The sequence below is a fragment of the Apus apus genome, chromosome 3, assembly GCF_020740795.1.
Source record: "Apus apus isolate bApuApu2 chromosome 3, bApuApu2.pri.cur, whole genome shotgun sequence".
Taxonomy (NCBI): Eukaryota; Metazoa; Chordata; class Aves; order Apodiformes; family Apodidae; genus Apus; species Apus apus.
Genome location: NC_067284.1, coordinates 30,228,671 through 30,252,848, shown reverse-complemented (window position 1 = coordinate 30,252,848; position 24,178 = coordinate 30,228,671).

Genomic DNA, 24,178 nt, shown 5'->3' with positions numbered 1-24,178 from the left:
GGCTCTGTTTCTTGTACTCAGCACCCCACCTTTCTCAACACTGCTGGAATTTAGTACTTTCAAGATCTCTACCTCTTTCTCTAAATTTAGATGCAGCCTACAATCAAGTACAAAAGCTGTTGCCATATACATGCAGACGTGTGAGAAAAGTGCTACTGAAATGACACACGTATGGAAGGTGTCTGGTTTTAATCTGAGGTCTTTGGCAAGACAAACAGAATCTGGTATCCAATGACAAGCTTCTGGTGATTTTAGGCAGCATTTTCTCTGCATATTTCCTAAAGAGGGAGTATCTTTTTGAACTCATAAGCAAGAATAGCTGCAAATAAAAGAACATGCAAAGCAAGAAGCAAGGATGGAATACCTGAGGTGGGAAGGATTTATTCATATTGGCATCCTCCAGCATGTTTGGTCTGTGAAATTCTATGCAATTTTCCAATAGGCCTATAACATGAGTGGATGTTAACCACAGGAGATAATTACTACTGGGCAATTTGTTGTAAACCTGGATCCCAGATATTAGATATTACAGTAACATTTGCATACTTTTGAGTACTGTCCTGTTACAGAGACTGTAAATAATGAAGAATGTGATTTATTTATTTATTTATTACTTTTGACAAAAGTTAGCTAGTGTATTCATTGATCTTTACTTCAGTAATCCCTATACTCTCCCTCCTAGGAAGTGGGATATTAAGTGACAGAAGACTATCTGTCACTAACAGATTTGTGTTTCCTCTTTTCCTTTGATGAGTTAAGAAGGGATGAGATACATTGGTTCTGAATAATGTGTCTAATCCTTCAAATACTTTTAATTTAGCTAAACTTTCAGTGCTGGTGTTTTTCTAAAGTGATAATACAGAAAAATACTCTAAAATTCAGGACTGTGCAAATCTCCAGGGCAACACACTGGAGTCCCTGTTTGGACATACACAACAAAACTCTTGTTTTACTAGACATACTGAAGTGTGGTGAGGGCTGACCAGACTGGGTCATTGTCCTCCGTTTCCTTTTACACCTCGTTTCTGCTGAACATCCGCAAGTTAGATATATTTTGCTAATTACCTTGAGAGAGGATGCACGGGGCATTTGCTTCAATCTGCCTTTCCCTGACAGCTAATTATCAGCAATCAGTTGTAAGGTTCTTGCTAAAATTAAGTGTCCACAGTCCAAACTTTTGATGGGCTAAGGTTACATGACACTTGCTAACCTTGAAAGCTACTGCAGGATTTTCACAGCACACTAAAATAATTAGATTTCTGATACTTTAATAAATGTAAGTATTTAATTTAACTACAGTGAATATTGTTCAATATTTTCACTTTCAAAATATCTTCTTTCCAGTAAACTTATGCAATAATTTTGCAAATTCCAAAAAGACCCACTAAAAGAAATATTCAGATACTTTAAAACAGCTTGTACCACTTTATCATATGTTTTAGGAGCATAGACAGGCAAGGGACTACCTGTGCAGCCACATTACAAGCCATATATTGTTTATGACTTTACAAAATGAGGACAAAAAATGATGGTCCCGGTTACTGCAGGGAGAGGTAAAAGAAGTGGTGGTAAAGACCAGGAAAGGAGGGACCCATGTCATCCAGAAAAGCTTTATTCTCATGGCTTAAAATTTCAAAATTGTTCTTTTAAAATGCCTTTGACCTTTAATTCGGTTTCCTAAGTTGTTTTCACTCTTCACAACTGCCTAGTTACTTTTGTTTCTGAATAAAGAGATTATAGTCACATATTTGCATATTCTGGATGCTACTTTATAATTAAAAAAATAATAAAATCTGACGCTTTTTTTTAATTTTCTGTTCCTCTGTTCTTCAACCTACATCTCCTACTCCTATCTGTTGTTTGGATTCCAGCATTACTTCTAATTTGTAATAAAGCTATTTCTCATGATCATACACTGCTTTTCAGCAGTTTTTTTCAAGCAACACTGAAAATACACTGTACATTCAAAATGTTGGATGGAATGTTAAACAAGAGGAACCTGGATAGAAGAGACAGATTAGCCCACTTTAATTTGAACCTTAAGTGCCAAAAGCTGTGCTTACAGTGCATGTTATACTGAGGTTTGGCCCTAGACTTTTGCTAGTATCTAGTGACCCACTGCTGCCACATGTGTACCCAAACTCGGGTTTTATCTGGAATTAGTAGCGTCATCTAAGTCAAACCACAGTGCTGCATTTATAGATCTCTTCCATTTTTGTGAAGTAGATTTCTCTAGTAAGTGGAGACAAAAGCACCTCTCAAGTGACAGTAGACAGCTTTCCTTGAGAGAACCAAGGAGAAAAGAAGGGCTCTGATCAATTCTGCTGCTGGCCAAGAAGCCAACGTCAGCCCCTGTGTGCACTTTCTCACCTTTACAGAGAGGAAGCTGGTGGCCATTTCAGATGTGAAGTGTTGCTGTCAATTTAGTCTCTGCTGTGAAAAGCAAAGAGCACTTGAGTGCCTTTTAGGGGCAGCTTCAAAACTTCTATATGTGACATAATGCATGCAGTGAAAAAGAGCCTGACAGAAGAAGCTGGCCACTGTAGGGCCCAAGGTAGGGATCACATTAGCTCAGCATCAGCACTTTCTCTGTTTGGCCATCAGGTGAGTAATGACACAATCCTGCCACTTACCACAAAATGATATAATAGAGACATTTTTTTTTAAATGTAGGCTGCCTGTGTTCATGTATCACTGTCCCACAACAACTCTTAAAACTGACATACATATGTCCTTAGAAATGTTTTGAGAACTGGACCAAATAAAGCAACAGCTACAATTACTTCTTATTTTATTCACAAGTTATTTGACGGAAAAAAATAAATAATAAAATAGTTCCAAACAGGTAACACTTGAGTAACTGCTCTTAAACCTTCCATTTGAAGGTTCTAAGAGGAAGATTAAATATTTTGAACCTATATCTTCTGGGTTTTATATTATCTTATTATAGCTATGCTACATATTCTCTATATAGAAAGGCTTTTTCCTCGTACAGTTTTCCTAAGTCACTCTGATTCCCTGTGGAAATGTCTGCCGATTGGGTATATGAGGTCTGGATGGACTGCTTGTATAGTCTGAGTTAAACTTGAGGGAGCAGGTACTACATTTTTAAAAGCACAAAAAATAGCATTTGGGACACAGAGAACAGAGGTGTGAATAACATCAAAGCACCTACCATAAGTCAAAATCTCAATCAGCCAATACAAATGACAGAATTAATCACTAGATGGCCTCAAGAAATAAAACTGTATAGACAAGGAAAATGTCTCACATTGTTTTTCAGATACACTTCAGAGTATAGTATGATGGTATCATGATGAATTGTAGATCTTGTTATTGCAAACATTGTATTTGTCACAATTATTTTATGCTTACTTGTAGGTTGTAATCTCTTAGCCCATCTTTTATTCATAAGGAAATAAATTGTTACGGAATTAGCCAATTCATCTTGACACTTATCTGTTAGAATTACTCAATTTCAGGATTCTTTATTAGAATAATTCTTCACAAGTCCAAATAACATCTGCATAAGCATGAAACTGCAATTGGGTTTTTTTTACAGCTGCAGTGGAGGTTTTGAGGTGGCTTTTTAAAAATTAGTTGGTTTTCCCTTGTCAATTCTGTTAAAAACTTCACAAACAAAATATATATTTGTGAATGTCTAAAAAATATACTTAGTGAACACTGGTTCTCCTGCAAGACGCATCTCAACAGCGATCCAGTGAGAAATGTCTTAATGTAAGACAAAAAGAGTTGTTAGCACCTGTGCCATCTAATTAGAAAAAGTTTCAGGAGGAATTTGCTGTGAATCTGTGCTGTGATCAGACATAGAAAAGGTTCTCAGCAAGTTGTAGTGACTGCTTGCGCAGTAACCTCTTCTCCTTCCTGTAGCAAAATTGTGTCAAATTTACTAGTAGATGATAACTGCAGATAGGGTGGCAATGAGTAACTCTTTGAACCAACTATGGACAGGTGATTCCTCTCCATCGCAAGTCTGTCTCCTACATTTTTTCCAGCTTAATTGATGTTACGATGGCAAGTGCTAATAGACTGATAAGGAAGCTCACTTGGTTTAGAACAGCGAACCTGACTACGGTGTGTTTTGAGGCTGTTGAAGTCTTCAAGGAAGTCTCTTAAGTATTCCTAGAGTTAAGGACGTTTAAACCCAAATGAAGTGTGTGATAACCACATGATGAGGACTGTGGTCAGGAATACAATTTATTACACTAAATTTAGCATTTCAGCTAAAACTTTGCATGGAAATAAAGTTGCTGGGTTGTGGTTTTGTTGGTTTTTTTTTAATTTTGTGTGTGTGTCATCAGAAATGTAAATTGTAGTTATAAGAAAGTTATAAGAATTATAAATACTGATTCATATATAACATACATTTATTTCACTGGAAAAATCTTATTTCAAAGATTTGCTGTAAATAAACAAAGGCCATGAAAAAAGAGTCTTTGTTTTTCAATGTTGATTTAGCAGAGTATTTTTTTGTAGTTTCATACTTCACCAAAGTAGGACAACTTCAGTAGTGTTTACTAACCTGGACCTGGATAATAATTAGTCAGCTTCTATTATGTATATTGTATTATTATTTCAGAGTCCCTGTCACTGATCACTGCCCCATTAAGCAAATTTCTAATGCTGAGTACAACAGCAAAATAAAATAGGGCTCCTGTCACAAGTCATTTATCCGTCATGCATGTTCCATAACTGATTTTGCAATTCCTGCAGCCATGAAGTCAAGGTTTCTTTTTCAATCTGATATGTACCCTTCGTGCTGCTGTAATTACAGTATTGATTTTACACCACTGAGGAATGTACCATGGCTCTTATTGATTTCAATGAGTAAATCAAAAAGACATTTCCTGTTTTAATAGGTCTCTGAAATGAGTAAAAATACAGATTTTTTTTTTAATATAAAAACCATGTGGCAGCTATAAATAGATATACATTCAGTCTAAGATATTAAGTATTAATTTAAGGAGACTGAAGGATTACCCAGTACTGTCCACAAATTATTTTTTCACCTTCATTTTCCTATCCTCTAAAACCATGTTTTTTATTTTCAGTATAGAAAAGCATACATAGAAAAGATGTAATCTAAAGAAAAAAAAAAATAAATAAAAAATCCCTTTTCTCTTTATAATTCACGTTTGTAAAAACAAAACCAAAAAAGCTCAAACTTTTTCCTCTGTAAGAAGTCACACTAGCTATTGATAAAAATAAGTATCTACAAACCTCTGGACCCAAACCAGAACATATAATAAAAGTAAATCAATATTAAATATCAGACTTTGTGAAAAGACTCTCAGGTAGTCAAAATTAGGTTTAAACCAACTTCTAATTTATAAACATAAGGCAAAGGCTTTTCCCAGGAACATGTTTTACCATATTTTTCCTGAATCTTTTCCTAGACTATAAGTGTCTTCCAGGATAACAATTCCTGTAAATAATACTGCAGTACCTGTTTTTAAATTACATTTCAACTTGAGTTGAACAAGACACACCCAAGCTGAACTTCTTCCTGTGTAATAGTTGGTTCAAGTAGTTCAGAACAAAAATTTCATGCTTTAATGGTTATACAGGTACTACCACTATCATTTTAATTCTTTTTTTCTTCCCCTTTGTAAGGAATTGCACCATATTGTTCAAGGTACTACTGCTACTTTCTCTCCAGTAGTGAATGTTGCAGAGCAACCTCCTTGCTCATGAACCAAGCCTAGGATCAGACACTTCACAAACAGGCACTGTATATTCAGGAGTCTTAAAAAATTCAGGAGTCCTAATAAACTCAGGAGTTCTTCTGCATTCAGGACTCCTATTCAAGAGCTCCAAGGAAATAAATGGAGCTCTGTGTGTCTGTGTGCAGGAACAGAGTGAGCTGCTTATGTGGGCATCTTTCATTATTTCGTTCATGCCAGCTGCATACACACCAAACAATCATGAATTAATTTATATTATTTCCTTTAATAGTCCTAGGAATATTTTGGGTAAAGTTCTTCACTGAAGTGGACCATCTGTTCCTTGTGAACAAACCTAACAAGAATCAATTTCCTCCAAATTTTAATTTATGTCTTTGGAAATGTTAGGATCTTCTAGTTCTGGGAATAGATATAGTGTGATTTCTTTAAGAATAAAACTACTGCAGAGCCTTTACCTGCTTAGGGTAAAGAACACAAGAACAGGCACTACTAGAAATAAGAACCAATTAAGAGGTTCAATTCACTAGTAACATGTAGTTTCCTCCATGAAGATATGTGAACATGGTGCTCTGGTATCTCTAGCGGACTCTGGCATTCTGCACCAATGTGGCATACTTGAATGAAAAGCACACCGTAGCAGACATATAAGCATAAGCATATATACATATATATATATATATATATACATGTATACACAATTGAGTTCTGAGGTCAGAACTTGCCTTGCCTTTGAACCTTGTTTGGAAAAGAACAGTATTTAATTATTGAATATATCATACATCACTGGTAAATGAAACATTTCAAAACAGTCTCATGCATATTTTCAATTACATTCCCATTTGCAGAAACATTGACCTGTTTTTCCCCTCCTTATACATCTCCCAACTCTTCTCAGTACTCTACTTTCTTGATACACTAGGAGTAAAAAAATCCTTTCTTTATTTGCTATGCAATCTCGTTGTGGGTGTCATGACTGACAGATCACCTCAGTAGACTGGAAGATCTTGCTGGGTTGCTGCCTCAAACAATGAATCTCAGCCATCCTTCTCAATTTTTTTCCATTTCTCATTACACATTACTGCACTCATGTTACTATTAAAAGGCTTCTCATTTATGTTAATGTGGTAGAAATAAAAAAAAAAGCCTGTGATTTCTTGCCTCCAGAACAACTTGACATAACTATAGGCTTAGTATTCATTCATATATTATCTTTCCATTTTCATGTTGTCTTCATGCATGTATATTTGCATTTGAAAGACACACTCACAGCTTCAGTAGCCATGGGGAGTTTTTGAAGCAGAAGGTGGATATCAGTTTTACATAAATATAACTATTAATCATGTTATGTACTAAAACAGATTTCCAGCTGTTAGCATTATGTGAGTTCTTGGACTCTCTCATGTGATCGTCTCATGCTGAATTTCTCATTGAAAGTATTTACACTTTAGGCTCTTCTTGGTGTACAAAAAGACTAAGAAGTAATGCTGAAATTTTTTTTGCTGGTAAAAAACGGATAATAATTTGCAGGTAAAGAATACCATGTAATTTGTAATGATAGCCACAGTAATGAATGCATATAGTAGTCAGCTATTACCAGCAGTAATTGGTGCACTTTTCATCTCCTGTCAAGCTGAGTGCTAGGGATTAGGACCAAAAGGCAGCTATCAGCTCTCTCATTTCCAGACTCAAACAAAAGGAAAAGAGGTGCCTGTCTGAGCTGATAGTTTTTGGCCCTTTGATCAGACTCTATCAGAAGTTAGCCAGACATAGGAACCTGATTTCTCATCAATGGGCTACTGTTTTTGATGTAGGTAAAGTCATACTGCAAATTGCATTTATGAAGGGAAAACACTTGGACATAATCAAGGAGGAGTACAGTTACCGACTCACAGGGAAAGGTTGCTTTGGCATCTCACTTTCTCTGAGGGAGGTAATAAATAAGTTCTACTAAGTTTATTGAAAAGATATTTCTATAAACAAGCTGCAAAACAGTCCTCTGAAAGGTAGTGTTTTGCCCTCCATGGTGTGACAGGAACTTAGGCATGGTTCAGTGTTAATGAAAAGTCCAAGTAAAATAACAGAAAATCAAACTTACTCTTCAAGGAGGGAGAAAAATTCCCTGCTTGGAAAGAAAGTATATTTGGAAAATTTTACTTCTAAGTAGTTAAGCAACTGAAGTATGTTTCAGAAAAAGACTTTTCAAGTTTTACATTCTTCCACCATAAATATAGAATATCAAGTACAGATATTTAAAATTTATATAAACAACCACTTCTCATTTTATTCCAAGTTTTGCCAGGAATTAGTCTTCAATGTTGATATTACTGTTACAATGAGCTACAGAAACAGATCATACATTCAGGAGGATGTTAAGCACAATTTTAGATTATGTAAATAACATTTGGAATACCACACTTGTACCATTATTTTAAGGAGAATTTTCATATAAACTTTCTGAAGCCTTGCTATCAATTTCACAGACATATACTATAAATTTAATACACTAGCCAATATTCTCCTCATGACAAACAGATACTGTGTATGTTCTGAAAAAAATCCTGTTTCAGAGTGGAAGAGTATTGCACTGCATTTCATTCTGTGCCCAGTGTGTTTTTTCTGATTCAACCTCAAGTGACCTTGGTCTGTGACATCATAAATAAAAACCCTCTTGAATTGTCTAAATGCTTAGGGAGGTAAATAATATCCAGTTCAGTCTAAACTGTTAAATAAAACATCTATCACAATAGGGGAAATGTGATAGAGGTACTTTTGTAGTCTAACACCCAAAATTTAATTATTGTTTGTTGGTTTTCACAGTTATATTACAGTGTGATATATGACAAGTTTTATAGAGCAGAACAGCCTTTGAAACATTAAAAATAATTTACTGTGCTAGGGAAAATATTAGCATACATAAAATTCCTAAATTTAAAATTATTTTAGAGTCATTTAAATAAGAACAATATAAAGGAAAAAAACAAGTCCAACTCTGTCAGAGGAGAACAGAATTTTGAATTTCTTTTGAAAGGAGTAAGATTTCAGTCATGATAGTAAATGTGAAATTCACTTTTGGATTATTTTTAAAATTAATTTTAATTGATCCAAATTCATTCATTAAAATCTTAGTTAATTCTCTGACTTCGTGAATTGTTCAGTTTTCCCAGGTCAGATATTCATAAGAACAGAGGATTAAAAAAAAAAAAAAAAAAAAAAAAAAAAAAAAAAAAAAAAAAAAGCCATCTTTCAAATCAGTGAAAATAGAAGAAAAACACCTTTGTGGTGTTTTGTGCAAGAGCTGATCACCTATTTGAATACGGTCCTAATATTTTTGAGGAATTGGAATGAGTTCACTGCTCAACATTGTGTTGCCTGTTTTTGAGGCTTCTGCTGCTTGTGGCATCCTCATGGTGACAGGAGGGAGATATGTAGCTGAAGGGGAAGAGCACAGTTTATCCAAATGCTTCACCTGCACAAGACAGGTATCAGTAGACAACATGAACAGTGAGCTCAGTGTTTGGTATAGAGGCCTCCTGGTCCCCATGAGTGGTCAAAAACAATTGGCTTTACGTGCTGAGGCTTATAAAGAGGACAACCAGCACCTTGATACTGCCTTGATTTTCTTTAACTTGTTCTCACTAAAGAAAAAAACAAAGAGACATGAATACAAATAATGCAGGCCCAGGATCCAACCAACAGTGGCAAAGGCAATGACATCTGAGATTAAGTACAGAATAATTTTAACAGTGTTTGAAATTACTTTCAAAGGTGTTAATGTATGTATCTAGGTGTTTATAAAGGTATTTAAAGACATACAAGGCTAGAAGATTGGAATCCTCTTCTTCCAAAAACACTATTATCTTATTTTAATGCAAATCAAATATTTAAATTAATCTATTAAGATATGAGATATTTATTTTTTAAAAGACAATATTTGATCCATTGTGCTCAGCAGACAAAATTATACCTCTTTCTAGCTCTTACACAGCTAAACTCATTTACAATAAATAGCATGGCTGACACTTAGCTGAGTTTATCTGCCTCAGTAAAAGAGTGTCCCAGCAGGCTTTGCACTGATTAATATCCAGACATCTAATTCCTTTAGTTTATCATGCTATTTGAGATACAGTGAAACTGAAAAAAATACTGCAGAAAGTAATATTTTTATCTTGGGGTTAAAATGATGCAACACGTACCTGAGGAGGAACTTATAGCCAGGTGCTGTGCTATGTGGTGTCTGCTTTAGGCCACAGTTTCCCTAAGCAGTGTGAATGGGAGCCAGTTTATGAATGTTAACTATGTGACAAGTGGTGTTCCTTTAATCTGGAGGAATTTTTGAATCAGAGGATGCCTGTGAATAAGAAACACACAAGACATATAGAATTTGCATTTTGAAAAGATGCAGTCACATCATTTTCCAGTAATGAAGACATCAGCAGTGTCCTGGTTTGAGTCAGGATGAAGCCAGTTTCCCTTTTTACTGATTTTTTTTTTTCTTCAGTGAGCTTTCTTTTAACTAGCAGCATTCTGTTCTAGCTAGGCTGATAAGACATTGGAATCTTTTTCTAACTGCTGGATCTTCAAGGTCTCACCTTCACTCTGCCGGCTCTATGACCCCACCGTAGGAGGCTGAGTTAGACAGACAGCAAAACTGGCCAGAGATATTCCATTCCATATATCTATGTAAGCTCAGAGGAAGGTCAGAGATCACAGAAGACAACTTCCTTCCTGCTTCTTCTTCCCTTCTCTTCCGTCTATGGCTGGTGTCCAGGGAGGACTCCGTCCATCCAGCACCGTCGACCCTTAGGCTCAAGCTCTCCTGACCCTCATCACTCTCCGCTTTCTCCAGCAGCAACTCCAGGACTTCTCAGAACTGTTCCAGCTCAGGGGAGTGTGGTAGGAGTTCCTGGGGATGGGGGGAGATGAAAGGCTCTTGCACACACCTGAACATATCTGTATGTAATTGTATATATTTTCTTAAATCATTAGTGTTTAATTAAAGCTGTGTAGTTTAGTTTTCAATCCAACCAAGTCTCTCTCTTTTTTCTCTCTCCTTCCCTACCTGGGTGTGGGGGGGAGGGGATCGAGAGCATTGTTGTCGGACCTGAGTCAAACGGTGACAAGCAGGGTGATGGCTATGATTTTGGGAGAACCTGAGTTTTATTTACTATCACTGTTTAAGAAGCTGTATGGAAACAACAGAATGACTGGCAGTTTAGTAATACTTTTGGAAGATCACAAACCAGCTATATCCTCATACAACAAATGACAGAGAATATTTTATCATAAAGTTTCTCATGTGTTGTTTTTGGGTTTTTTTTCAAAAGACAGAATTATTTTTCATGTGGAATGGACTGGAGATACCCATCCCAGGATTGCTCAGATCCTATTAGAGGATGCAGAGCTGGAGAAGAACAGCACATTTGCTTACAGTCCTGTCGTTTTGGGCATTTAAGGAACTGGCTTAGGAGTGTAACTGCTGTTTTGAGGATGGTGGATTAGCACTGAGCACCTTGCACTTATTTGCAATATAGATTTAAGAAAGTTTGCTATTTGTTGTAATTCTGGTTTAAGAAGAATGCTAATCCATACGAGGCATTGACAGCCTGATTAATATGATTAATTCTATTGAGTAATGTTGATTTACTTATCGAATTAGATATGCATTGTATACCTAATTAATTTAAAATCTCAGTATATACTAGACCTTATGCAATAGATTATGTAGGTTGCTCACTGAATTTTCTTAAATAGTTCAATAAAAACTTTAGACATAGCTTCAACTTCTTATTTCCTTGGGTTTGCTACAAGGTCATCTTCTCCAAAAGCCATCCAAGGACATTCAGTAGGATGGGATAAAGTGTAAGGATGGGATAAGCTCTCACTTTCTGACTTGTTCTACACAGAGATTGAAAGTTGTTAGTTTTCTTTTTTGTTTGCCTCCAACTGTCTTTTTGTTCTGAAAGAGGAGAGAATGAGTTCAGCACCTGAAACACTAGTGTGGTTTCTATGTAGAAGGTCCAAGTGCCTGGAGATTATTCTAAACTTCTGGTACTTATTTTTTACTGAGGTGTCAGCATTACAGCTGTCATTTTTCCAGCTAAGTAAGATGGTTTGAAAATTCACTCCTGCTACAGTCAAAATCACCAGACTGACGTATACACTTCATTAATTGAGTAAGAGTATGCTTTTTTAAACAAAGCATAATTTCAGGACCCTGAGATTGACAAAGCAAGGAACAACTAAAGAGGAAAAAAAAAATCACCAAAGAGTTATAGCTACTGTCAGAAATGCAAAATCGTTGTGAGATAAAGGATTAGCATACTGGAGGAATGCCAGTGCTAAAGGCTGACTTTTTATAACATGTACTGGCACACAAATTGTAAATATATCATATAAAAAAGCAGACACCAACAGACATGGGTGCATACCTTATGCAAGGACCCTGGTCATCTCATGTTGTACTCTCTCTGGGAAACAGTGTTAAAGCTTTAAGGAATAAGATAGCCAGACTGTAGTCTCCTTGAAGAATATCTACCAACTTCAGCAAGCCAACACATTTCTCAGTTACTGGATGTGCAGAATAGGAGAAGCAGAGACTATACTGTTAAATACTTAAATTGATTCTATCTAGAGTACTCACAGACCCTCAAACTGAACAGACTGTGATGGTTTTTTTAAAAAAGGTAATTAAAAATAGTCTTGTCCAAGTAATAGGAAACTTTGGTAGAGTTTGTAGCCCCAGCAGATTTCAAAAACATTCTGCCAGATGTGATTTTGACAGGACAACACTTAGTTCTAACAGAACCCTTATGGCTTTAATCCTAAATCTAATGTATGTTAAAGGTATAATGAGAATATGAAAGGCTAGAGGAAGTTAAGAGTCTGTTTCTGATCTCAGTTAACACTACTTGTATCCTGTATAACTGTTGAATTTAGTGGAATAGTTCCCAACTTGCAATTGTGTAAACAGAAGTATAATCAGACTCTTAATAGCTGGGTTTTGTAGAAGCATACAAAATATGTTTTCTCTCTCCTGTACTAAGTTTCCTGTGTTAGTTAAGCAACACACTCCCAGGCCCATGCCAGTCTCACTGATAATACTGGTGCATAAACAAAGTGGATATTTTGACAGAAAACCTTAAAAACTGGAAAAATAAAGTGTTGAGCCCTATCCAGCAAAAAACATCCATGGTCTTCAAGGTTATGCAAGGCTCCCAAGACTACAGATGCTGGCTGTTCAGCAGGCCAAAATATTCAGACACAGGTTGGCCTCCAGGGTTAAGTCAAATAAAAGTGTCTCTGTGTGTGGTGGAGAAAGTTCAGTAAATGTGATGGAAAGAAATCTCAGAAAGTTTCTATTTGTTCCTTAGCGACCCAACTAAAATTAGAGACTCTTTGTGTTGGTCAATGTAAGATGGAGTATCACCGTATTCTGGGTCATTATATAGATAATATGTATAATAACATAGCCAAGAACTTAAAAAATCTTAAAACTATTCCCTTTCACAGCACCCCCTATAGACATAGAGACCCAAAAGAAAGCTCTAAAGGCTAAACTCATTACATCTACCTGGAGGCATTTGTCTGGAATAAAGAAGACAGAAACCTTAACACCCAATAAATAAGCAGTATTTCAGCCCTTCTTAATGTCACTGGCCTGGTGGAGTGTTTTTTCTCTATTGACAATCTAATGATCCTTTAGAAAGATGACACTAAATTTTGAATTCAGACTCATAACTGTGACTAAATTGAATGGGAGGAATCCAGACATTAGGGACTTTTCCGTGACTTAACCAGCTGTAGGGGAGGCTACAGCAGAGCAGGAGTGACAGTCAGATTTCCTATTTCTGCCATTCATCTTCCATCTAGACTCAATGGAGATGGTCAAATGAGAATACAAATGTTTAGTGACAACAATATATCATGACTATTTCTCCTATGTGTATACTAATGTTTTTCCTGTTTTCCAGCAGTATCCCCTACCTAAATTGGCATTTTTCATGCATTGTCTCATATTTGAAGCTTACTTGTTTGATTTTTTTTTATTTCTTACTGCCTAACCAAGGATACATAGTCCAGTGGGAACCACAGCATCTATGTGAGGGAGATGTTTGAATCTTCTTTCACAGGTGACCATTTGTGTCCATAGTTTCCTTCAGGTTCTAAGGAGAATCTATGGCTTCTTGAAGCAGTAACACAAATGTGAAATATTCCTATGACTCTCTCTGTGGGATGAGACTTTGTTAAGATGCAGATTTGTGAATGTTTTATATAAGAACATAAGTGCAAAGAAATAGCTAAGATAACAAAGGAATGCATTTTAAGTGTAAGAAATAGAGAAAAAAGTTTCATGTCAACATTTATTCTCTATGCTCCAAACTTTGATAGGGTAGCCCTCTGGTTACAGGCTAACAGAATTTGAAAGAGGGGGCATTTATTCTTTCATTCCAGGCTGCAATGAGCTCTCTCTTGGTGGTAGAGATGACTTGAATGACTTCCTTACATTTTTCCAGATAAATAGTATTTATCTCATCTAACTTAAGCTTCTAAATTTCAGCTCATGACATGTAAATTAGCCACTCTATGCACTGTACTCACCAGCCAGGGCATTTGTAGACAGGGATACATTGTTGCTTTGTTTTTAAATCTATGTTGGGATGTTGCCTGCAAATCAGTCTTTTTAGATCTTTATAGTGAGTCCCATACATCAGAATTTGGACCTCAGGCATCTGTATGAAGCACAGGAGATATATGGAATCATAAGCAGAGCACCACAGATCACTGCTATTTGGGTCACTGACTTAGTAGAGCTGCCTCATTTGTATCTGCTGAGGAGTTACAGACGGTCTCAAGTGTCTAGCTGAACAAAACTGGACAGAAACAAAGGCAACACAGAACTGATCCGAGTATACTGTCAGACACATCAGGTATTTTCATACTTCAAATGTACTGAGACATTTTTCCTTGGAGAATTAGAACATTGAATCTCACAAGCTAAGACAGAGGAGTGAGGTAGTAAAGGAAGGACGCCAAGTCTTTTACCAGGTTCTCGTCCACTGACTTGAACAAAATTAAGATCTGTGCTTATTTCTACTGCATTTTTAATATGCACATTTCTTTGGAGAGAAAAATCCTGGGCAACTGTGTGTTATGTAAGACACACACACCACAACTAAAGATTTGTTTGTCCTAAAAGCAGGACCTGGATTAGCTGAGAACTAAAAAGTGTGAAAACAGTAAATAGTTTTCTAATTAACATATTTATGGGATTACTGGAGCCCAGAAAAACTACTGGGAATTTGAATAGTACAGATTTGATCAGGGAAATAAAGTTTCATTGTTCGTGTGCCTGTAGCTATTTACAAAAACCTTTACAGACACATTTCTCTGAAGCTGCCCATCCTCATAATATTTATAAATAGTTTTGATTTTCCTTTTCATTTGATATTGTACTTCTAAAGGTCAGGAAAAAATTCTAAGCTAAACTAAAACATCTTACTTGCAATGAGGCCTCACTGATTTCTTCTAGAAAATTCTCTTATTTAAACCTATATTTACTACAGATAGAAATGTAACACTCTTTGTTTATGGCAGACTCTCCATCCATATTCAGCCATAAAACCAAAACAGTAAAATCTTAGTTTGTTATTCAACTGTAATAATACAGAGGCTAAACAATTGTGTCATAGGATGGACACTCACTTCTCTAGACACTTAACCTGCACCTAAAGTATAAGAACTTCATGCCAAAACTCAGATAAAAAGTAGTTTATATCTACATGTGGATCCCTAAAGGATCCTAATTTTCTCCTAGAACAAGGTTAAAATAGACTGACTTTCTGAAAGGGATTCAAGTTCTGTACTTGAGTTCTGGTACAACAAAGCAAGTCAAACAGCTTTCATTTAAAACCAAAGACTTCTGAATTAACATAATTTTAAACAATGTGTTTAATAGAATAATTATTGATATGAAGGGGAATAAAGCATCATTCTTTCTGAAGTCAACAGTTCTTGTAAAGTTTTTATTGAAATGGTAGCTGTACCACCCAGAAGCTATGAAAGTGTATGGTGATACTCAGTCTCTCAAATCTTTAGGAACTGGGATAGAGGCTAGAATTTCTCCACCACTTCAGTACAGAAATTTAAACTCAGATGTGTGGGAGGAATGTCACCTGAATTTTATAACCTCATTTGTATAATGGCCCAGATCCAGTAAGAATGATGGAAACATCACAAAGGCTTAGACTAAACCCCAGATTTTATTTTTACCAAAGCATGGTTATAACTTTTTACATTTGCAGTATCTCTTTTGTGGTCTCTGAGAAAATGAATGGGAATTATGCAAGCTATGAGAATAAATGTTTGTGATGTCTCACTTCTAGTCCTAACAGGTTTCACCAGCTGCATGTTGGGGGTCTGCTCCCCAGGAGCTCTGCAAAATGTACATAACTCTAAGGAAACCCTCATTTGAAGCCCTCAGCATGAGCCAGCAATTTGCACTCACAGCCCAGAAAGCCAGTGGTATCCTAGGCTGCATGAAAAGAAGTGTGGCCAGCATGGCCAGGGAGGCGATTCTGCTCCTCTACTCTGCCCTGGTCAGACCCCACCTGGAGTAGTGCATACAGCTCTGGTGCCCTCAACACAGAAAGGACATAGAGCTCTTAGAGTGAGTCCAGAGAAGGGCCACAAAGATGATCAGAAGGTTGGAGCACCTCTGCCATGAAGACAAGCTGAGACAGTTTGGGCTGTTCAGCCTAGAGAAAAGAAGGCTCCAAGGAGACCTCATAGTGCCCTTCCAGTACCTGAAGGGAGCCTACAGAAAAGCTGGGGGAGGGAGACTTTTTACAAGTGTGTGTGATATGACAAGTGGTAATGGTTTTAAGCTGGAAGAGGGTAGATTTAAGTTAGACATTAGGAAGAAATTCTTCAGTGTAAGAGTGGTGAGACAGTAGCACAGATTACCCAAGCTCTGGATGCCCCCTCCCTGGAACTGTTCAAGGCCATGCTGGACAGGGCTTTGAGCAACCTGGTCTAGTGGGAGGTGTCCCTGCCCATGCAGGGGGTTGGAACTAGATGATCTTTAAGACCCCTTTCAACCCAAACTATTCTATGATTCTAGTATTTTAACTGGGCTCTCTACCTCCAGAGGCACCTGCTTTTGTCCCTGGATCACCACTGACTATAGAGACTGCTCAGTTAATTGATGCTGAATGACCAGAACAGGCTGCCTATTTTTAGACAGAGAAAAAGCTACCTTCAAAATGCACATCATCTGAATCAAGTCCAGTAGCAAGTAATGGAAAGTAGCCTTGAAAGTTTTTCCTGACTAGAGGACTATTTCTCATCCTAACATGCTTTGATTTTGCCACTTGGACCCCATGAACTCATCATTTAAAGACTCAACTACAAAAGCTCTTATGGAAGAATGAAGTTACCCAGATGAAAAGGTTCTAGGTAATGCAATCAGAACAACTAGTAGATTTAATAGTACACCATGGACAGAATACACAAAGTTTATTTTAACCTCAAAAAGCTGGCTTCCCATGGTGCACCTTGGACTCAGCAGAGAGACAGATAAAGCCTGAAATCCAGCTTTCCATCTGTTCTCCGTAATTCAGGTGCCCTTTCACTTCACATCCAAATTCAAAATCCCTGTTGTGAAGTCCTGAAACTTCCATGGTATCTGTGACAATATGAGTCTAACCAGACACATTTCTACAAAATCTGGTCAGCTCTTATAGGAATGAGTGAATCACCTGTCTGAAATTTCAGAGACCTAAAAACCCTTTGAAAGTAAGATTTGAAAGGTACTTCAAAGCCTTTATAGTCAGCACACACCACTGTGACCCTTTCTAGCCTGTATTCTAAAAGTCGTAGAAGCTTTCCCATCAGTTCCTTCATCAAGTCTGCAACTGAGGAGAGACGCAGGGAAGGAAACATAATGAAATATGTATAACACAGTGAAAAATCATACCCTGCTAATTCAAAAGACATCATAAAGCTAGTGATAGTTCTGATTTTTACACCTCATTCAAAAGGTAGAGTGCAAATCTCAGCAGAAGTCTGAACCAAATTAAAAATTCCTGTTCAATAATTAGAACTGTTTAGATTTCAAGTTATTTTTTGTCAATATGCTGTGCAGTGACAAAAGGCAATGTAAAAGTCCCTGTATCATCATATCATAGTAGAATCCAGAAATAAAAAATTACAAAAAAGAACACAAATACTTCAGATATATATTAACAATATGGAAAAATATCACCAATTAGGCTTCAATATTAATCAGATTTAAAAAATCAATTGTTGCCCCTGTAAAAGCAATTTTTTTCAAAAAATGTATTTTTCTGAAAGAATTTAGAGAAAGCATGAAGGTTGTCTAAAACATTAATGTACTATTCTTCCTAATCCCTGGTATCTTTGAAATTCTGTTTAGAAAGTTAAGCTTTCTCTACCAGCATTTCTGAAAGCAAATTCGATAGAAACACCTTCCAGCTTTCATACTTCAGACATGTGTGAAAATCCTTTTTTTTAAAGACCTTTGTAATGCACAAGAGGGAAAAATTGTTGGTGCTACTGCACCTTTAAAAATATTATTTCAATCTTGTTTTTCATTTATGTTCAAGGTTAACTGTGTGTTGGCTCTTTATATCAGCAAAGCTGAGTTACTCAGTAACCAGCAAGCAATATGCAGCAAAAGAGTCCCTTGAAATCATGCTCAGAGAACAGTGGTACCTCACAGTATTTCAGTTTCCCTTTATTTCCATTATACATGAAATATAACTTCTGATTGTACAGAGAAGTTAATTATTCCCAAGGCATAAAAAAACCCCTCAAAATAAACATCATGTGGCCTTTGACCTGTGGTGGTTTGCAGAATGAGATGGATGAGCTGCCCTGTGAGGTTTCACAGACCTCACCCTAATTCTCATTCCACAGCAGAGCTAAGAAGTTCCTCCTCATTGCATCTGAGAATTTGAGCTTGAGAGTGAGCGATGAGCTCCTTTTTCCTGCAGTTAGACCGGACTGATGTCTTAACAATTTTAATTTCACAATATGTGTTTTAACCTACATTGTTCACTCCTATTTTCTAGCCCTTAGAAGCTCTTTCCTCTCTTCTGCTTTACAGTCCTCATCCCTGAGCCTCAGCCAAAATAGCTTCTTTTAGTTATTTGCTTTGTTCATCTTTCTGCCCCTAGCAAGGCCAACAACAGTTGAAAATTTGTTTTGCCTTTTTTTTCTCTTTTGCCACCTAGCATGTTTCGCTGAGGTCTACAGTTACCTGAATATATTTGGCAAATACCACTCATTAATACCTTTGCCCTTAAATGAAACCAAGAAATAGTTTGAGTTGGGGTTTCTGAACCATTTACTAATATATTAAAAAAATATCACTGGCAAAAAATGAATAAAAAAGTGAAAACTTGGACAACATGTCATGAAGTTTAAGCAATTTTTTTCTGAAACTACTTTTAGCTTACTGTGAAAAAAATCATGAATGGTCTGACACTGGTCATTAAGCTAAAATACATATCAGATTATTTAACAAATCAAAAATTTCCCATCCATTTTTCTAGCCTTTTATTTGATATAATTAATGTGTGGCCTATTTAATTTAAATATTAAAAAATTTTCTATATTCAGCTAGTATTTAAAACAATCATCCACTGTTTGGAGAAATTCCTGATAAAAATGTATAAACAGCAAATAAATTAAAGCAATTAATGGTGCAGCAACACAAGAAAACATACTTAAAGGATGCTAAAATTAAAACTAAAATTAAGAACATGGGGACTGTTTTGGATGTCCAGCATTTTCCTGCATATATTTTTAAAATAGCAAAACTTTAAATTTCCTTTATGTGAATCTTCACCATGGTACAACACTGTTGAAATATTTCAGGCAGATATACATGGGACAGAAAAATAATCTGATTTTTTTATAAAATATATTGAGCTTTTGTGGATCGGTATATATGCCCATTATACAGTAAGATTCAGTTCTACACCTTCAAAACTGAAGTTAACCTGAGATTTCTACTTGAATTCAGTCTGTCATAATGTGAACTGAGCTCCTCTGCCTTGCTCCACATGGAAGCAGAGTTTTTTGGACCCATGGTATCAGACTGTAAGCTAGTGAGTTTCAGGAAAACAACAGACTTTGAAGAGCTAAAAAGCATTCTTGGAGAACATAAGACATGATCTCACCTTCATTTTTCCCAAATGTAGTTACCCTGCTGAGCTTTTCTGCCACATTACAATTTTCTCTAGATATCTGGATCCACAATAGTACAGACACAGAACTGTACAGGATCTGCAAGGAGAGGAAAAAAATTACTTGAAAGCATAAGAAATATAGCCAGTAAGCAATATGGAGCAGGATAGCATGCAGTAAGTGTTTAAATTAGTACTGAGATGCACCAAAATAAACTAGCAGCTGAAAAATTAGCAGAAACAAAACTCCCAAACATGCTCAATAGTCCAGCTGCAAGTAATTGTTTTTGAGAATTTATGTACACCTACAGCATGATTAGCCAAATGAATGGACAAAAAGTCCATTATGGATATTCCTGGTATCCAGGAAATCCAAAGACACAAATTATGAAGGCTGGCTGCTGCTCCTGGGAAGTAATGAGATATTTCTGCTACATTTTTATACAACAATTGTTGGAAAAAGTATGGGCTTAATGGAGGCTGGTCATGCCATGGTCTGACTGCTGAGAACCTTCTGTTCTAACCAGACTTGATTGACCACTGCTTTAGACCAGAAGGACAAAATTACTGCCTTTTCACAATTCTACTGCAGGAGTACAAAATTATTAGATTTATGTAAAATATTCTAAAGGTAATACAAATACTTCTGACTTTAATTCTTCTATGGCATATAGCCATCCTTTTCATCCTAGTCACTGTGAAGAAGTTCTGTCCAAAAGTTTCAGCCAAATGTGTCCATGGCCTCCTTTTGAACATAAGCCTGAGCTGACTCATTGAGTCATTTTCCTAACAGAAGACATTTCCTTTCTTTTCTAGACTATTAATCATATGTTAGTTCATTCGTCTCTGGTTTTTGGTGGAGGAGCCAGAGATACAGTAGCTTGTATTGCAGATTCAGCTCTGCAGTCAAGACCTTTGTTCTCTTTAATATCTTATATTTGGGGAAATCAAAATATAAATTTGCAAAAAGCATTACAATAGCTCCATCTCCCATGTGATACTGCAAAAAGATTACATTGTTTCAGCACCTCTTATGCTGAAATATTCTTCTGTGTGTTTAAAATTCCTGGTATATAAATGTCATTACACTGCTATACCAGTAGTAAATTTTATCCAATATGTCCCAAACTGGCCAACAATTTCACAGAACTCTCACTGCTATTACCTATGCTGGAAATTAATGGTAAAAATGGGAGAGGCATGATAGATGTATGTAAAATAATGAGCAGTCTATAGGAGGCAGAAGGGAAAATTATGTTCTTGTCTCAGAACATATGAAACAGTGCACATTCAATGCAGTTAGAAGCAGAGAAAATTATAATTAAAAAAATACTTTTTTCTCATAGCAGCAACAAAAATGTGAATTCTTTACCACAGAAAGACATTAAGGAGAGAAATTTAGCCATATCCAGTGATACATACGTGATAGGGTATATATATTGATATCAGAATACCCAACAATTACTTTTAACTACAATGAACATTTTAGAATGAGGACTAAAATGTGTGTTTCAGGGCTTCAGCCAACTTCTAAACTATTATAGATCAGAATGTGCCTGTCTAGAGCAGATAGTTCTTTCCACTGAAGTGTTCTTACATCATCTTATATAGCACGGGCTCAAGACAGCAACAAGATCCAATCTGAAAACCTTCTCTTGGGCAGTTTTCATTCCTATCCAGAAGTACATCATCTTCACCTGTGGATGTGAACAGAATTTTTACCTCATTCTTAGTAGAAGTAAAGGTCAGGAAGACATACATCTCTCGAACACAAATAGGTTGTTAGGCAACTATGGCTAGAAGGTTTACTGCCTGCCCCAGCTACATTAATATAATACAGGCAGAATTAAATGTTTTATTTATATACCAGCCTTCTTCCACCTTATTACACACAGTATTGCTAAGTAATTCATGATGGGTAGTAAGAGCTGAAAAAATACATTTTCAACAGGACATTGCTTCAGTTTTAAGAGACAGAAAATATAAGAATCTTATTTCTGTGTGCACAGGTGTACTCATATATACAAGAAAATTGAAAAACAATTTAAAAGGCAATATTGGAAACAATCTGAGCAGGTTTCAGATGTTGCTATGGCTAAAATAACTCACAAAATGACTTTGAGTCTGTCTTTCATTTCTCAGCCCAGTCTATAGGACTGAAGTCCATCAGTACACATTGAAGTGGAAAGCAGGAATTAAATTCATTGTTTGTATCATTTCAACCATAACACAAGTAGAAATTTTTTTCAACTAGGTCATTTGAACAAAACACCTCAATTTAAAAAAGAGAACTCAAGAAAAAATAAATTTTCTTTATAAATATAGCATTTAAAAAACATAAATATGATCTACATTGACCATAACTTTAACAGAGTTGCACAGCAATAATGCATGTTCTTGACTTTCTGCTATATATTTAGTGGGGCAATACAGTACATGCATCAATACAAAGTTGCAGCTATTCTGAATGCAAACTTCATAATACTAGTTTCAGTAATTTTTGTGCACTCTAAAAAGCTCAAAACAAACATAAAACACCACACCTGCTTATATGAAGCCAAAGATCTGTTACAACTGGTTGTTTCTAGACAAAGAATGAATTATCTTTTATTTCCACATAAAACAGGAAAACGTGACTATTCAAATATGAAAACCAAAATTGGATTAGAGCATTCAGTCCAACAACAGAACAGCCCACTAAGAAGTCTAAATAATGGAAATAATATATTTATACTGATGTATAAATGTATACAGCTGTTACTGATTATTAGAAGCCTTACTTTTGGTGGTGTTCATTCTGTGGAACTACTAATAGCTTTTTGAAAATGAGGAAAGTTAAAATTGCTTATAAAAGTGCAAAACGTTTTTCTCCTTTAATGTCTTTGTTTCATTGAACTCTACAGGTGAGCTGCCTCAGCTAAACGGGATTCTTTATGCATTACTCAAAAGTAATTCATCAGAATCTAAGCAGACTTTGAGCTTTTTCTCTTAACTGGGATATAAATATTGAAATCCTAGGGCTTAGGATGAATTATAATTTGAAGAAGCAGCTCTAAGTCGAAACTTGTTGAGGTGAGGCAGAGTATGCCCCAGTTCTACCACTCTAACTTTCATTGTGTTTCATCACCATCTTTGTGGAGTTCTGGAAAAGAGTTGCACTGGTATCCAGCTAGGAGGTGGAGAGTCTTTATACGAAGTCAGCACACACTCCAAAGCCTACCTCTTGGAGTGAAAGGATAGCCTTACTCTTCAGGGACTCAGTATTAGGTTATTCAGCAAGCTCTGTTTAATTTAACTTGTCTTTTTATGTATTATGCAGAAGAGAAAATTCCCATGACAGAGCAATAAAGAAGGTCAATATGTTAACTTGAAATAAAGGTATTTTTTGCTGGGTTATATAGCAAAAAGATTCAGCAAGACTTGAAAACATGGAAGGATGAATAATCAGTGTGATACATAAGAAACAGGTATATAAAGAAAAAGTACAGTCAACCCATTAATGTCAACCAGTAATGACAGAAGTTATAATCATCATGTAAGGACAGACTTGGGGTATTCCAGTACACAGTCTTATGATTTAAGGAGTACTAAAAAGCAAAATATCTGCTACAGAATACTGAACATATATCTTATTCCCTTTAAATTTAATGTTTGCATGTGAGTCAAGTGTTTCTGGAGATTTTTCAACAACTTCTCATTCTTACTACTGGTTTATAGCTCTCTCTTTGTTATTGATAATTTTCAAGGTTTCAACTTTGCAAATTTTGATATTTCAGAGGGGGGAAAAAAGTGTGTTACTGATGCTAGCAGTATGTGCACAGTAATTAATTGCTAGTTACATAACTAGGTCTATAATCTCACCTTCACATTGTTGTCTTAATATTGTACAACATATTTCTACTTGTACTGGTATTTCGGCAGAGTATGGGTCAGTTCTTTTTAAATTTGCTTGACTCACTCTTTGCATCTCCTAAATAAATAAGGAGCTGTATTTCTCAAAAAGTGAAATTTATCCAAAGATTAAGAGATCAGGAGACATTTAGATCAAAAGAACAGGATATGCTTATTTTGCTGAAAAGTACTTACCTTCCCTTTTATTTCAACAAATTTTGCCCACTTATTTCAGAAGAGATTATTCAACATTTACATTTATCTCTTGTTCATTTTTAAAAAGAAGAAAATTTTTCTATACATTAATAAAAGTTTTCTTAATTTTATTCCATAATTTATAAAAATAAAAGTTAGTTATTCCACAGATGACCT